This window comes from Lygodium microphyllum, chromosome 23 (genome assembly GCF_053477565.2).
Source record: "Lygodium microphyllum isolate KBCC chromosome 23, Lygodium_microphyllum_v1.1.10, whole genome shotgun sequence".
NCBI lineage: Eukaryota > Viridiplantae > Streptophyta > Polypodiopsida > Schizaeales > Lygodiaceae > Lygodium > Lygodium microphyllum.
This window is the reverse complement of record NC_141157.1, coordinates 40,751,486-40,768,478: the sequence shown is the minus strand read 5'-3', so window position 1 is coordinate 40,768,478 and position 16,993 is coordinate 40,751,486.

Sequence of the window (16,993 nt, the reverse complement as noted above, 5' to 3'; positions counted from 1 at the left end):
CAAAAAGTTCAAGCACTACATTCTTTATGAGAAGGTGGTTTTTTATATGAAGATAGAAGGGTTTCAATTGTTGTTGGACAAGTTACAGTTGCCTGATCGTTTAGCAAAGTGGTTAATCACTTTGCAGGAATTTGATTATGAGATTAAGAGCAAGCCACCGAAGCTACAAGGCATTGTAGAATGTCTTGTGGATTTCAGAGAGCCAAAAGAGGTATTGGCTGAAGGAAGTGACATGGAAGCATTGTTTAAGATTGATACGTCGTTTATTCCCTCCTGGTATGCTGCTATAATGCACTATCTATCTATAGGAGAGATTGGAACTACTTTATCAAAATTCAAGAAGAGAAAAATTAAACAACAGGCTTTAAAATTTGTGTTAATTGCAGGAACACTGTATTGGAAGGGGGTTGATGATATCTATTGCCGATGTGTGATGCCTGATGAGGTTCCATTTATCTTTAAGGAGTGCCATGACTCCGCTTGTGGGGGACACTTTGTTGGGCGGTTCACAGCACAAAAGGCTTTAAGAGCTGGATATTGGTGGCCATCCATCTTCCCGGATTCATTTGAGTATGTTAAGAGATGTGATACATGTCAAAAACATGACATTAGAGAGAATAGAAAGTGCCTACTTACACCTATTATGGCTATCCTTCCATTTGAGAAGTGGGTCATCAACTTTGTGGGTCCTATTACCCCGTCGTCTACTACTCATAAGAGATATATTATAGTAACAACTAATTACTTTACAAAGTGGTCAGAAGCATGGGAAACGAGGCAAGATAATGCAAAAGAGACTACCAGTTTCCTACTTCAGCAGATCATCTACCATTTCGGTCCACCAAAGGAAATAGTATCGAACTGTGGAACTCACTTTTTAAACAAAGTGATTAAAAGTCCTGACCGAAGCTTGGCAAATCAAGCATAACAAGACGACTCCCTATAATATGCAAGCAAATAGACAAGTTGAAAGCACCAATAAGCAGCTTGTGGATATCCTATCCAAGGTAGTCTCCGAAAAGAAACGTGATTGGGATACAAAATTATATGTGTGGCGGTGTTGGCATATAACACAACGTCGTCATGCCACTACGTGTACACTGTGTAAAAAAATCTAGAGTGTGGCTTTCTTATTGATTTAGAGAGCCAATGCCATTTTAGACATTAGTGTTAGTGTCCATGGTTCAAAAATATTAGATTTTTGGACAAGTTTTAGCCAATTTTTGATATTTTCGATATTGTCTCTTGTAAAAATCCATAAAACTATAGACAACTTCTAGATTAGGATGACATGTAAAAGAAAGCATGTAGCTTTCAGCCAATTTAAGAGGATTTTATGTAAAAAGAGATATTAACAAAATTGCACGACGCGCAATCGTTGTTTTTAGGCAATGAACAGCACTCTGAAGTGGGAGATGAAGAAGGAGTGATTTGGCATAATTTTAATAAGGTGTCTTGCTATTTTATCCCCCTTTTGGAGCCATTGGAGGCATCAGATTGGTGATCTGAGCAGCATAGAGAAAGGTATTATTTTATACACGTTTTTGTCTATTAGAGTTTTATCTTCTCATAATGCAGGAATAATCTGACAGGCTTCATCTCTGTTAGTTCTACATTTTTCATTTCTTTTTGTGAGTATTATTCTACATCTTCTATTTCTTCGAACCCCTTCTCTTCCATCTACTCCTCTCCCTGAATCTCCCTTCACCCTGATGTCTCTTAACCCCGTGGTGGACTTTTGTCACCAAACACTCCGAAACCATGTTAGGGGAAGTTTATGCTATCATCAGAGGAGAATTCTGGAAGATATTTGGGCTGATTTGGGGCTGATATCATCAGCCATATTCAGAGAATTAGCTACATCATCATTATTTTAATTCATTTCTTTCTCTACAAAAGACATCTTTTCAAAATATGCAAGTATTATGTGTCCCCATGGCATGGCAATGTTTGTAGATCATTCATAGATGCTTTGAGTTGAATTAAGAGAAGCTTTTTCTCTTATTTCTTGGTTGTGGTAACTTATCCTTATTAGGAACTCAATTTGAAGCTCTCTTGAAGCAAGTCTCTTTGCCCTACAAGCCTTCTAATTGACTCATAAGCTTTTGTCCCTAATAGTCTGCATTGAATGCAATCATGCAAAGTTGATTCATGCTATGGCATCATGTATGAATGACGGGATGGAAAGTTGTTTATGATACATGACATCATATTGTACTTGATTTTATAATTGGTGATTGCTCTGATAGTCAAGAAAACAAGCTTGATTTGAGTTAGAACTTATAAGATAATACTCTTGTGATCTTTGCTGAGAACATGCAGTTGGACGCTCTATTAACATCTTCAAGAACTTGGCTTGAAACCTTCAACCCTTCTCTTATCTCTACCATCTCTGGAGTCTAAGCTCTTGAACCCCCATACATTCTTCTCTCTCAAACCCCTGTGATTGACTGTGAAGTACCTCTTGAACCTTTAAATATTCAATGTAATCTACTTATCTCTTGAAGACACATCTCCATCTATCTTGTCCAGTTTTCTTGCCAAACCCCTGTGGTGATCTTTAACCCTTCGCGCTACAACATTGATGAACCCAACGTGAAGGTCGGTGTAAGAGAACCCCAAGATGGGGGATTCTTCAAGAGATACTATACAACAGTTGGTGCGTATACTACAGCAAACTCAGCAATAATAAATCCAAATGTTACAACAACAACAACAACAAAGGCAAGCCAAAGAGAATATTGATTCCACAGCTATCAAGGCCCTAGAGGAAGTTGGGCAGGAATTAAAACAATTTAATGGTCAAAATGTCTCTATTTTCAAATTTCGCTTGTATTTTGAGAAAATGTTCTTCTTTGGTGTATCGCAATATGCATGGAGTTGCTATTTTGCCAAACTAGCCAAGCATGGTCTTCAAGAAAGAATCCATAGTCTTTTTCAGCGAGATGTAGATTGGGCTACATTCAAAAAAGCCCTACGCGAAGAATTCTTCTTAGAACACTCTGGCCTAATGACGAAGAGAAGTTTCACTGATTGGGTTGAGAAACCCAACAAAGGTTTAGCTACAACAACTTTATACCATGAGTTTGAAAGTAAATTTGGACAACTTGATGTTGAAGACCAACAAAGTATGGAAGGTCAGAAGATTGAATTATTCCATAAGGCTACAGATCCCATTCTGCAAGAGAAGCTTGCTAATCGCCTAGAAGATGCTACCTCTAAATTAGGAATTAAAACTGCATGGACATATGTTACTGATGCAGTTAACATGATTGCTCAAAGAGAGCGGATGCGACTAAGATTGGGCTCTACTTCAACTTCAACAACTCCATTGATGGAGCTTGTTCCACCTTCAAAATCCCCTATTCCTTTGACTAATCAACCAACGCTTTCTTCTTCTATTCCTTCCAAAAATGATGTAATGGATGAACTCATTAAAAGCATGCGAGATCTTCATCTGAATCTTACAGAAATTAGTTCCAAGGTGGAGAAGCTGGATGTCAAAGTTGAGGAACGAGGACAATCATCAACTTGAAGACCCATGAGAGAAGGCTATAAGAGGCATTGTATTTGGTGCGACACCCAACAACATGACAAGAGGGAGTATTCTGCCTTCCGTGAAGTTGAAGCACAAAAGCTCATCTTTTGGAAAGACGAAAAAATTCATACAGTTGAAACTAGTCTTCCACTGGAGCCAAATTTTGGCAATGGTGGAATGAATAAAAGATTATAAGATTTATCTATAAAGAATGCCTACGCAGTAATTGATGTAGCTACCTATGGGCTACAAATTAAGCCAACTAAATCAAGTTTGAAATCATGTAAAACTAATGTGCAATCTAAAGTATGGATGCAGGTATTAGATCAAATGGAACACGGCAAAGTAGCCAAAGATGATTTGACTAACGCCACAGTCAGTGCATTCGAGGAATAACTAGTTGGAAAGAACTGGTAGATTCTTTTTCTGCCTTTGCACATTTAGTTGGCGTCAATCATAAAGAAGTCTTGATTGAAGAAAAGAGACGGAAGAAAAGATGAACCAGGGCCTTCCTCTCCTGGCCCTCCGAAACAGGTAACTAGAAGAATGCCTGAACAACCAAAGCTTGCTAAAAATATAGCCCCACATCAAGAGATGGAAGATGCACCACAAATAAAGAAGACTAAAGGAAAGAAAAAAGGAAAGCAGCCAGGCTAAAAATTGGAGTCTGACATAGAATCTGCAACCATCTTAAATGAGATCTAGAAGAATGAATTCTGGGAAGTAAAATTGAGTTCACCTTAGGTGAAATTCTCGGAATTGCCAAACGTGAATTTCATGATGTAATTATTAATGTAATCAAAAGAAAAAGACAATATGTTGGTGATGATACTGAAGAAATAGTGCATGCTTTCTTGCAAGCTCTTCGAGTCTTTATGTAGGATGAAGGGAAGTTGACTGCACAAGGAATTCAGCTTGAAGCAGTTAAAGAGTTAATGGTGGCAGTAATTGAAGCTAAAGATAAAGAAAGCATAGATGCAAAAATTAAAGAAGTAAAGGGTGAAAATGTAATGGTCGGTTGGTCCAAACCAATTGGGCAGCCCACCTCTCAAAAAGAAGGTCATCTAGAGCACATGCATGATGAGGAAGAAGCCTGATTCATTCCAAGCAGTCACTACTCCCATACACGTTGGGCAAGAGCAACAACGGAGATAGTTGTCAAATTTGGAGAAAAAGAAACACCATGTATTACACTCTTAGACCATGGTTCTGAGATAAACATCATGGCAAGGAGTCTCTATGAAAGTGGTGGATGGCCCATAGATCTTGATGCAAGTTAGCGAATGAGAGCTGCAAACAACTCTTCTAGAGAGTTATATGTTGCATGTCCTAATGTGCAGGTAACTATTGGAGACATAAAAGACAAATTTCACTTTTTTTGTTCAAGAATCTTGTAGTTACCCTATCAACCTTACATTTTTAAAGCCCACTTGGAAACAAAAGCTCTTGATGATGGTTCTTCCTATGCTTGAATCCAAAGCAAGGATATTGAACGAGCTGTCCAATTTCTTACTATGTGTGTTAACCATCATCAAAATAGAGATCGATTGCGTGATTATCCTGTGCATCCTAATGCCCAAGAAGTCAAGGGTTTTTGGGTTGCATTGTTGTAAAAAAAAGCTATGCCAGTGCATCATGTAAAAATATTGAACCTCCTTATGCTATAGAAATTGTGTCTCTAGCAAATTTGTATATATGTATAGCCAATAGTATGGGCTTTTATAAGTCTCTTCTAGCCACCATGACTAAAGCTAAAAGAAAATATTTATGTCATGTAAAAAGGGAGCTGAAAACTTATGACATGATGGCTAAAAATGAAGTTATTTTGGGCTTTTTTTTGGACTAATTACTACCGACACATTGGCTAAAATATATGCAGCTGCTTATATAGAAAGCCTAGCTGAAAATCAATCCATAAAAGTATGTACATTGACATTTATCAAACAATTCAAGAATTTGTTGAGCAAAAAGACATTGGTTTACTCAACAAGGCTGAAGCACAAGTGGAGACAAAATACAAGATAGTGGATAAGAAAATCAAGCATGTGGCAGTCCCACTGCCTCCTAAAAGTGAAGGGCTGGCTGATAGGGCAACTAATCAACCAAGTCTTTGTGATCCTTCCAACATTGGTCACAAGTTCACATCTGAAAGTACAAAAGAGCTCAAAATAGGTGAAAATTCTTTCCTTTCATAGGCTGAAAAACACTCTTTTATGCAAATGCTAATGAAACATGGAAAAGCTTTTGCATTTCAACCAAGTGAAATAGGCCGTGTGGATCCAAATATTGTGGCTTGTATGGTCATTTTTACGGTCCCATATGTGTCTTGGAATCTCAAGCCCATTCCCGTTCCAAGGGCGCATTTGCCCAAATTATTGAAACTTCTAAATGAGAAGATCAGAATGAAGATTTTAGAACCTTCTTCAGCACCTTACTCAAATCGATGGTTTACCATGACCAAGAAAAATGTATCCTTATGATTCATTCAAGATCTACAGCCTGTTAATCGTGTCACAATCCGAAATGTTGGTTCGGGTCCAATTGTTGACGAGTTTACTGAAGCTTTTGCAAGTAGAGCAATTTATTCTATGGGCGACCTATATTCAGGATATGACCAATTTCAGCTTTCATTAGAAAGTCGAGATATTACCACAATAAAGACACCTCTTGGATTGGTCCGCATGTGCACTCTACCACAAGGTGCAACAAACTCCGTAGCCCATATGATGAATGCAATACACAAAGTCTTAAGGGACTTTATTTCACAACTTACTCTTCCATTTCTTGATGATGTACCTATCAAGGGATGTGAAGTCAATGAAAAGAATGAGGAGCTTGATGAAGATGGCTGCAAGACATTTATAGTTAACCATATTCATGATTGTGACAGGATTTTGATAAGGCTAGAAGAGGTACATCTTACCCTTTTTGGAGCTAAGTCCATTTTTGGAGTAGAAGTCCTCCTAGTGGTCGGACATCTGTGTGGCCCCTACGGACACTTGACGAAGTCACTGGAGGGAGCCTTTGTTGGCGGAGGAGCTTGTGGCCATTCCAGGTGGTTTCGTCCCCTTCTCGAGTTTTTTACCTTAAGCAATTAATGATATATGTGTATGTAAGGGTTACTATCTTTTTGTTTGTTGGGGACCGGCAATGAAAGCATGAAGTCCCAAGTTTAGCTTAGGTATATCTATGGGAGGTCTTAGCAGTTGTTGCCTCTGCAAAGGCATTGTTAGGCACTAAAAGGTCTATTTTAGAAGGGAGTTCTAGTGACCCTGTTCTGCTAACCTGCTAAGTGTCCGTTCTAGGAGTTCCTGTTAGTGTGAGGCAGTTAGAGAATCCTACCCTTAAATATCAAGAGAAGAATAAGTTCTAGATCCAGCTAACAATAAATATACGAAGGTGTGTAAAAAGGGGTTCTAACCCTATAAAAATAGAAAAGGAAAGAAAAAAAATCATTGAGCAGTTTTTCATTGCCTTGCGAAGGCCTAGTAGGTTTCTAGGGATGAGGCAAGACCTAGGACCAATGCTTTGACTTCCTAGGGGTGGCAACTAGCTAAAAAGCAAAGCAAAACTAAGGAAGGTTGGAGTGAAAATAAAAGTGAACATCAGAAAAGGATTAAGTGTCACCTTGCGAGGGCTTGGTAGGTTCTTGGGTATCCAGACAGGACCTGAGACCGATGCCCTGTTCTCCTTGGGTCACACGCTCAGCTCCCTCCTTTTTACATGCCCGAGTATGGAAAATAAAGGCTTAAAAGGACATTGTGCTAAAAGACAATATTTCTTGCTCAGGCTATAGGAGTCCTCGCCTAGTAGGAGCTCCTGGTTGCGTTGTCCTTAGTTAGGTAGGTAGTTCACACCACCACTTAGGATGACCTCTTTGATAATTCTTTTTAGCTTGATCGTGTTGGAGTAGGTGATTAGTGATTAGCTTTGGGCTTTCTCTCCAATTACACTAGACCTACTCCTCGTTGATTCCATGCCTTGGTTTTGACAGGGGTTAAGGTGAGATTTGTGATGTGTTTTGTTGAGTATTTTTGTATCAGCTTGATGCTCTTTGTGGTCGTGTTTATATGCATATATTCTCGTGGGATTTGACGAGCTAAGTCGCCCTATTCAGCGGTAGCCAATGAGTGGTGGAGTTTGGGCCCTGAGAAGTGCTTAAAATTTGCCAAAAAATTTGAGCTTCAAGGGAAAAATAAACTCTGTCAAAGGCGGCATAGGCAATTGAGTCGAGTTTAAGCAGCAAACAACCATTGGGTTCCTAAAGTGCTTTAAAGATACACCAACTGACAGTTACAGATTTTTCATAATTTTTTCAACTAGAGGATTGGATCTCGCGATATGCTTGGCAATGGGGGACCTCGAGATGAGTGCACATAAATTTTCAATTTTCAAAATAGAGGCCGATGCCAGACTAGGAGTGCCCGAGGTGAAGGGACAAAAGAGAGGAAGTGTAAAAGGACTTGAGAAGGAAGGGGGTGACCCTTGGGCTCTCCCACCACCCAATTTTCATGTGGCGGGGGGTAGGGAGGGCTGTTTTTTTAACGAAAAAAAAGATGAATGTGCCATTATTGCAAACGACAAATCCATTGTCAAGATTGTGGGAGAGAAGGAAGGAGTCTCACTTGAAGCTTTCTTGCTTGCACAATGGGGGAATACACACAAGGGTGGAGGCTGAAAACAGTTTTTCCTCTTCTTAGTTGTGTAAGCCAAAAGAACTCAAGTACAAAGAAATAGAAGAACCCTCTATATGGGTCTCAAACCAAACTCAACTAACTAAGGTGGCATACTAACTGAGCCACGAACTAGAGTAGATAAGGATAGCTATCATGTAGCTATTATTCATGGGCGGTGTACCAACCGCGTCTGCAACTGACAAGTCGGTGACATAAATACACAACAGTCACCCTGGCATATCACGAGTGGAGCTCGATATCTCAACACTCCCCCTCGAGCTCAATCCCAATTCCTGCACACCAAGCAGGTCTCTGAACTTGCGCAGCTTCTCTGCGCCCAATGCCTTCGTGAATATGTCAGCTACCTGATCCTCTGTGCTGACATAAACTAGATCAATAAGACCTAGTAAAACCCTCTCTCGCACATAGTGATAATGCACCTCAATGTGCTTTGTTCTAGCATGATAGACTGGGTTATTTGCCAAGTGTATACTACTCATGTTGTCATAATAAATGACAACTGGTCCATCTGTAGACTGATGCATATCATAAAGTAGCTTATACAACCAAGCTACCTCACATGCAGCCATTGCTGCACCCCTGTACTCAGCCTCTGTGCTCGACAAGGCAACTGTAGGCTGTTTCTTGCTGCTCCAAGTGACTGCAGCACTCCCAAAAGAGAACACATATCCACTGGTAGATCGTCTATCAGAAATGCTACCAGCCCAATCAGCATCAGTGTATCCATGCAACTGTATCTGAACCCAGTCTCATAAAATAGTCCATACTGCAATGTGGACTTCACATACCTGAGTATGCGTCTAGCCGCATCCAAATGTGGTTTCCTTGGAGCCTACATAAACTGACTTACCAATCCAACAGCATAGCTCAAATCTGGCCTGGTAATAGTCATATAAATCAAACTTCCTACTATGCGTCTGTACATAGTAGGGTCTTCTAGAAGCTCACATGTATCTGTGCTCAGCTTCACATTCTGCTCCAAAGGAACTGAAATAGGCTTACAGCCTGTCATCCCATATTTGGACAGCATGTCCAATCCATACTGCCTCTGCAAGAGCTGTATCCCACTTGGTGATCTAATCACCTCAATGCCCAAGAAATATCGCAGCTCTCCCAAATCCTTCATCTCAAACTTCTGCTTCAATAGCATTTTCACATGAAGGATATCTTCATCACTGTCACCTGTCATAATCAAATCATCAACATAAATGACAAGTAGCATAATACCTTTCTCTGTTTTTCTCACATAAAGTGAGAAATCTGCCTTGGAAATCTGAAAGCCAATAGTGACAAGATACTGTCCTATCTTTTCAGACCATGCTCTAGGTGCTTGCTTCAAGCCATACAAGGCTTTCTTCAACCTGCAAACAAACTCAGGATGAACAACATGCACATAACCTGGTGGCTGCTCCAAATAGACCTCTTCTTGCAAATCACCATGCAAGAAGGCATTCTTTACATCCATCTGATGTAAAGACCATCCCTTTGATGCAGCCATAGCAATGACCGCTCTTACGGTTGCCATCCTTGCAACCGGACTGAATGTTTCTTCATAGTCAATACCATATGTTTGTGCATACCCCTTGACTACTAATCTTGCCTTGTATCTGTTCACAGAACCATCTGCATTGTGCTTCACCTTATAAACCCACTTACAACCAATTGAATTTTTACCTTTAGGCAAAGGTACCAATTCCCATGTAGCATTTGCTTCCAAGGCATCCATTTCTTCATCCATGACTTTCTCCCATTTTTATTTTCCCATGGCTTCCTCAAAAGAAGTGGGGTCTGGTTCCTGTATCACTTTAACCATATATGCATAGTGAATGGCTGTAAATCCATCATATTTCAGCCTATCCACAGGATACCTAGCTCTCGTAGACCTGCGCAAAGTAGGTTCACTCCCAGGTGCTCTCAAAACATCCCTGGTCTTCCTTACTCCAGGTGTAACAATAGAAGGAATACCCAACTCATCATCAATGCTCTATTCTGAGCCACTGGATTCACCATCCACATAAGAGTGACCTGCATTCACATCAAACATAGGCTGATCAACCTTCTCTTTTCCTTTTCGTGATACCTGCATACCACTATCTGTATTGCTTTGAGAAGATTCTCTTGATCTCAATCTGCCTGTCCATGGCGAAGAATGTGAACCACTGCTAGAGGACGCTCCAGGTCCACTAATATTTAGTGACTGCTGCTGTGAATTCTGTGCAGCATTACCATTTTGTGCATCTACATCATCAATCACATTTACTGGTTTATACCAGCTACTCATCTCATCAAAAACAACATCTCTGCTCACTGTAAACTTACGAGTAGAAGGGTTATAGCATCTATACCCTTTTTGCTGCAGAGAGTAACCAATAAAGATGCACTTCTCAGCTTTTGGATCCAACTTGGATCTCAACTCATCTGGCACATGTACATAGGCAATGCAACAAAAAATTTTCAAATGAGAAATATCTGGTTTCCTACCAGTATACCTCTCCTCTGGAGTCATTCCATGTATTGCTGCAGTGGGAGTCCTGTTCATTATGTAGACTGCTGTAGCAACTGCTTCAGCCCAATAAAAATCTGGCAAGTCTTTTTCATTGAGCATAGCACGAGATACCTCTCCAATATGCCTGTTTTTCCTTTCTGCAATTCCATTTTGTTGTGCGGTATGACTGCATGAATATTGCTGCTTTATGCCATGCTCCTGCAGGAACCTTGCAAACTCATTTGAGAGGTACTCTCCCCCTCCATCTGACCTTAGGCATTTTATCTGTAGGCCTGTTTCTTTTTCAACCATCGCTTTAAGAGTTTTGAAATGCCCAAAAACTTCACTTTTCTTTTTCATAAAATACACCCAAACTTTTCTGCTATAGTCATCAATAAAACTGACAAAATAATGACAGCCTCCAAGAGATGCAGCTTTAGTTGTCCACACATCAGAGTGGATTAATTCCAATGGCTTCTTACTCTCTTGAACATGTCTAGGAAATGGTTTCCTTGCCTGTTTTCCAAATTGACAGGCTTCACATACCTTATGCATTTCTGCAACCTTGAATTTCGGCAAACCTGCAACAATATTTTGGGCCTGCATTGATTTAAGTCGCTGTACATTAACATGACCAATGCGTTTATGCCAGATATCAATATCTGCAACTACACCGGTCCCATGTGCAAACATTGCTGCACTCAATTCAGACATGTCTGCATCCAATGTAAACATTCTGCCCTTCTTCTTTCCTTTTGCTATCAAGCGACCTTTATTTTTCATATCCTCAACAAAGCATCCATGAGGATTAAATCTGACCTGCAAGCCCTGTTCAACCATTTGACCAACAGAAACCAGATTCTTGGTGATATTCGGGACATGAAATACATCGGACAGGTATTTCTTTTTCCCATCCTGCATAGACAAGGGAATTTTTCCAATCTGCACAATAGGATGTGCAATATCATCACCAGTCTCCACAAATCCTGGTTTTTCCATTTTCCTTGCATCCTCCATCCATTCTGCATGACCTGTCATGTGGTTTGATGCACCTGAGTCAACATACCATACATCATTGCTTTCTTCTGCACTTGTCAGAGAATTGTTCATGTGCTGCACCATGAACAAATGCTCATTTCTGTCATCACCCTGTCTGCTAGAAGATGCATAATTCCCTTGTTGCAGTTTTCCATTCATGATGTCATTTTGCTTTTTATAGCAGTCTTTAGCCATATGACCCATTTTACCACAGTAGTAGCATTCAACATTACTATTTGCATTTTGACCTCTTTGCCATCCACCACGACCTCTTTGGCTCCCCCTGCCTCTAGAGTTACCACGTCCTCCTCCATAGGACTGGTTTTCTTGAGTTTGCTGCATATTCTGATTTCTACCACGGCCTCCAAATCGGCCTCCTCTACCTCTGCCTCTACCTCTTCCAGCATTTGAGTAGAAGACAGCTTCTTTTGAAGTTCCTCCTGAAGAAGATGCACCACCATTTCTCTGCTCCTCAGAAATTAGAAGAGCAATCAACTCCTCAAAATCAGGAAATCTTTCACGGACAGAAATGGATGTTCGAAACTGTGCATAATCCTTTCCTAGACCATTCAAGGTCACAGAAACTAAATCATCATCTTCCACTGGCGACCCAATGGAAGCAAGTGCATCTGCAATCTTCTTCACCTTCATGTGGTAGTCATTGATGCTCATATTTTCTCTTTGCACATTATGCAACTCTTGCTTGAGCTGCATTTTCCTGGCTTGAGTATTTGTACTATACATTTTTGACAAAGTATCCCATGCCTCCTTTGGCGTACTTGCATCCTGAATATGCACAATCATAGAGTCTGAAATACTGATAGACAGCCAGTACATAACTTTCCTGGCTCTCTCATGCCATGCTTTAAATGCCTGCATTTGTTGTTGATTGGGAACATCAGGAAGAACTGGTTCTTCTTCATTTCCTGCAACAAATTCCCAATATCCTTTTCCCATAAGGAAATTCGTCATTCTAAACTTCCATGCTTGGAAGTTGTTCTTGTCAAGCTTTTCAGTGACAATCTGTGAAAGAGAATCAGATGCCATTACAGAAGACTGCAAAAAATTCTGTCACTGCAAAAACCACAGCTTCACCCTCACAAGGGAAAATCTGCAAAACTGGCGAAAGTGGTATTTGACCACACAGTCACTTCCTAGTGACGATTTTGCATCAATAGGCAACAGGGATGATTCTGTAACTCCTAATGTCTCTGCGCACAAGCATACAATGCAATTTTTACAGTAACTATTCAGCGATCTGTAGAACAGTGGCTGCACAGCATAAAACTGGGCCTTTTCCTGAGTGCGTGCAGAAAACTTCCGCCTCCAAAATAGGCCCCGAAATGGCCTCAAATAAAAAAAACAAGGTCGCCGAGGGCTAAAGCCCACACCCGCAGTATATACTGCCCTCTTGCTTCACTGCGAAGGGCGTCTCAACCTGAGACAATGCACTCCTGCACTTTCCGGCTGTGCTACCTGTAGAGATCTGCTCCCAAAACAGAAAATGAAAGCAACACTGCTCCTCTTACCAGAACACCGCGAGCTTGGCTTGCTTTCTTGAGCTCCTTACCACGAACAAGGCTCTGATACCATGTCAAGATTGTGGGAGAGAAGGAAGGAGTCTCACTTGAAGCTTTCTTGCTTGCACAATGGGGGAATACACACAAGGGTGGAGGCTGAAAACAGTTTTTCCTCTTCTTAGTTGTGTAAGCCAAAAGAACTCAAGTACAAAGAAATAGAAGAACCCTCTATATGGGTCTCAAACCAAACTCAACTAACTAAGGTGGCATACTAACTGAGCCACGAACTAGAGTAGATAAGGATAGCTATCATGTAGCTATTATTCATGGGCGGTGTACCAACCGCGTCTGCAACTGACAAGTCGGTGACATAAATACACAACAGTCACCCGGCGTATCACGAGTGGAGCTCGATATCTCAACATCCATGGAGGGAGAGGAGGGGGGCTATGGAGCTTCAATGTAACCCCATAAACCAATTGCATCAATGATCTGTACTCTTCCTTTGCTTCCAATCGCTGCCCTTCGCCCCTCCAATGGCTGCCCGGATCAAAAGAACTAGATTTAGTCTTTCTCTCTCCCCTAAGAGGCAATTCATGCGGAAGAAGCTGATTGATCCGGTGGTGTACCGGATTGATTCCAAATCGAATGGCGCTGAAGATGGATGATTGGAGAAGGGTTGAGCATCAATGTTGGATTGTTTTGATGTCCCGAATCAGATTTTAAAAAACCTGGAACACACGCATAAGCGGTATGCCTCATTTTTACAAAGGAATCCTGCTTCTTTGTCATGTTTGATGGTTGAAAAGAAATTCATATGGAAAAAAAAATTGTTTGAATCTTGTTTGCATTATGATTGAGGGCTATGTATAAAAAAAATGAAAAACCATAATAATAAATAGTTTCAATAATTAAATTACAACCCAAAAAGTGCATTTTTAGAGTAAATATGAAGATTTTGTTGGTTTCGGGTGGGGAAAAGAGATGCACATGGGATAAAATTCTGGTAAAAAACACCTTTCAATTGTTATAATCAATCACTAATCATCGATCAAAAAATAATATATTTTTATTTATAAATAAATAGTAAAAATCACTAAAAATAGAGAAAAATAGGTTTTTGTGCTTTAAAATTTAAGGAAAAATATGATTAATATTCGTGCATGTTTGGTAAGGTTGAGACATGAGGTTAAGCCTCAGCTAGCCCTTTTTTTATGTTCTAGTGTGTCTTATTGCTTTATATATTAAAAATAACAAAAAAACAAAACCCTACACCTATGCAACATAGCACAACCTAAATGTTAGAGGGAAAGAGTGTTGTTAAGAGATTAAGAGGGCTAAGAAGGTGTGAGCCTTTGAAATATTTGACTATGTATTTCATTTAGAATTGCGACAGTTCAGTTTGAAGGGCTCGTAGTAGCATGAGAAATCGGTGCTAGTACGTTTAGGGAAGATCATGAAAGGGATGTTTTTGCACATCACAAAATGCTGATTTGATAAATATTGTTTATGCACTAGGATCATATGCACTATGCATGATGCACGCCACATGGTATAAAATCTTGGATGCATAGCACTTATATGCCGAACATCGACCAACGTTGAGAGTGTGAGGAAGTCATTTGATGTAGGTTAGTTGTACGGTTTCCTTGGGACTGTTTGGTGAGGATCTATATACTCTTGGATCGTACAAAACAAGAAAAGAGTGGAGTTCATGTGTTATGTTTTATATGTTAGGCAGTGCATCTTGGGGCCAATCCCCTTGATGTAGGAGAGCTGTAGTGGAGCCACGGCAGTCAGTCGAGAGGTGCTTTCCTATGTTTATGATACGAGGTGTTATACCTATATGTTATGGGATCTCCCTCTGAGGAGTATGGAAAGGTAAAAATTGGACTGTGTCCTACTACAAACACAAAATCGATATTAGAGTTAGTGTAGTGTGAGCTTTAAACGCTCCTAGCCATGAGGCAGTGCGGGGTGTCTTATGTGTCTTAAAGGTCCGACTAGTGCTAGAGAGCCAGTGTCGGGCCCATTTTAGGTCCCGACATGGATCACTTATTGTTCAAGCATTTCATGCAAGCACTAATGGCTACCTCTCACATAGCTGATGCGTTGTTGCTCTCTAAGAGTATAGCAAGCTTACCTCAATGCCCCAATAAGTTGCCTCCTCCCTCAATCATACCAATAGCTTCATGATTCCTAATGCAAGCTTAAGCATCCTCAAGCCTAAACCTCCAAGCTCCATCCTCCATAACCGCGCGCTAGACAAGAGAAGAGAAGAAGAAGAAGAGAGTAAATGGTGGAGAGTTTCACCTCCTTGATCCCTCACCCTCACTCACTCACTCCCTCACACTCTCACACTCCCTCTCTCAAGCACACACAAGCAAGCAAGAGGAGAGAAGAAGAGAAGAAGAAGATTCTCTTGTTGCCACACACCAAAGAATGAGCTTTCATTCACTTTTTGAGCTGTATATACATGCCCTAAAACCCCACGGGCAGTCATCCCCTTTTTTACATGATGGATCATTGTAGCATGGCCCTCTTTTCCATTCCCTTCTACTTGACCTATTTCTTTAGCCTATACCCGTCTACCCTTTTACAATTTGTACAGGAGCAAGCCTACTGCTCTTTTATAAAGTTTTTGAGATGCCTTTCACTTAAAAAATGTGCTTTTTTCTTTAGCTCAATTTTAGAGACCATCATTGCGCCCTTTCTTATTCTCTGGCCTACTTCTTTCGTCTCGAGTTAGGGTTAATACCCTTGGAGTAGGTTTTATTCATGCTGGCCTTGGGGAGGTCTAGCACCATCAAGAACACTACCTCAGTCAGTATTTTGTGCTCAGTGGAATACTGCCTCAACTGTCGGTGATCTATACTCGGTTATCCATCTTTTAGCCTAATGATTTTAGGAAGAGTTAGTACCTAACTTACAATCATGAACATCTTAATTCGGATGCATTAAACATAAAATTTTAACAAATTTATTTCCAAGAAAAAAAAATTATTTCCAAATAATAATAATATCAAGGAAAAACTTAGCGTAAGTGGCAATACCTTCCAATAGTCTTCTCGGATTTTCCCTTGCTCGAGATCTAGTTTGGACTGAATTGAAACAAAATTTCTATTTTTGAGAATAACTCCCTTGGTGGACTTTTCTCAATAGATTTTTGCGGGTCCTTGCCCGTGATAAAAAAAAGATATTGGTTAGTTTTATTACAAAAAGTATTCTTTCAAACAATTTCATCTCAAGGTCTTTTATATACCAAGATTTAGCATTCGTGATTATCCATCAAAGGTTGTGTTAGATCAATATAAATAAAAAATATTAAGTATATAGGGATACATTACCTTCCTTGTATCCTCCTTGGTACATCTGGTACAAACCCAAGTTACCCCTTGGAATTTGCGATTAAGAATTCATTTAAAAGATTATATGTAGGAAATGAACAAAATCTTATTTTACGAATGTAGGTTTTTGTTGCCAATTCATGGGATGATAGCCTACTAGCTACTTTTATTATCAAAATATAGTAACTGGGGATCCATGACGAGTGCTTGGTTGATGGTATTTGCAGCTTCATTTGTAATCCTAGTACTCGTCATTCCATGTGTAGTGATTGTGTCTATAGCATTATTGGCAGGTCCTGCCTTTGTGTGACCTTCATAACTTTCTTCTTCGGGGCCATGGTCTTTAATCGCGAGATCATAGAGGGGAT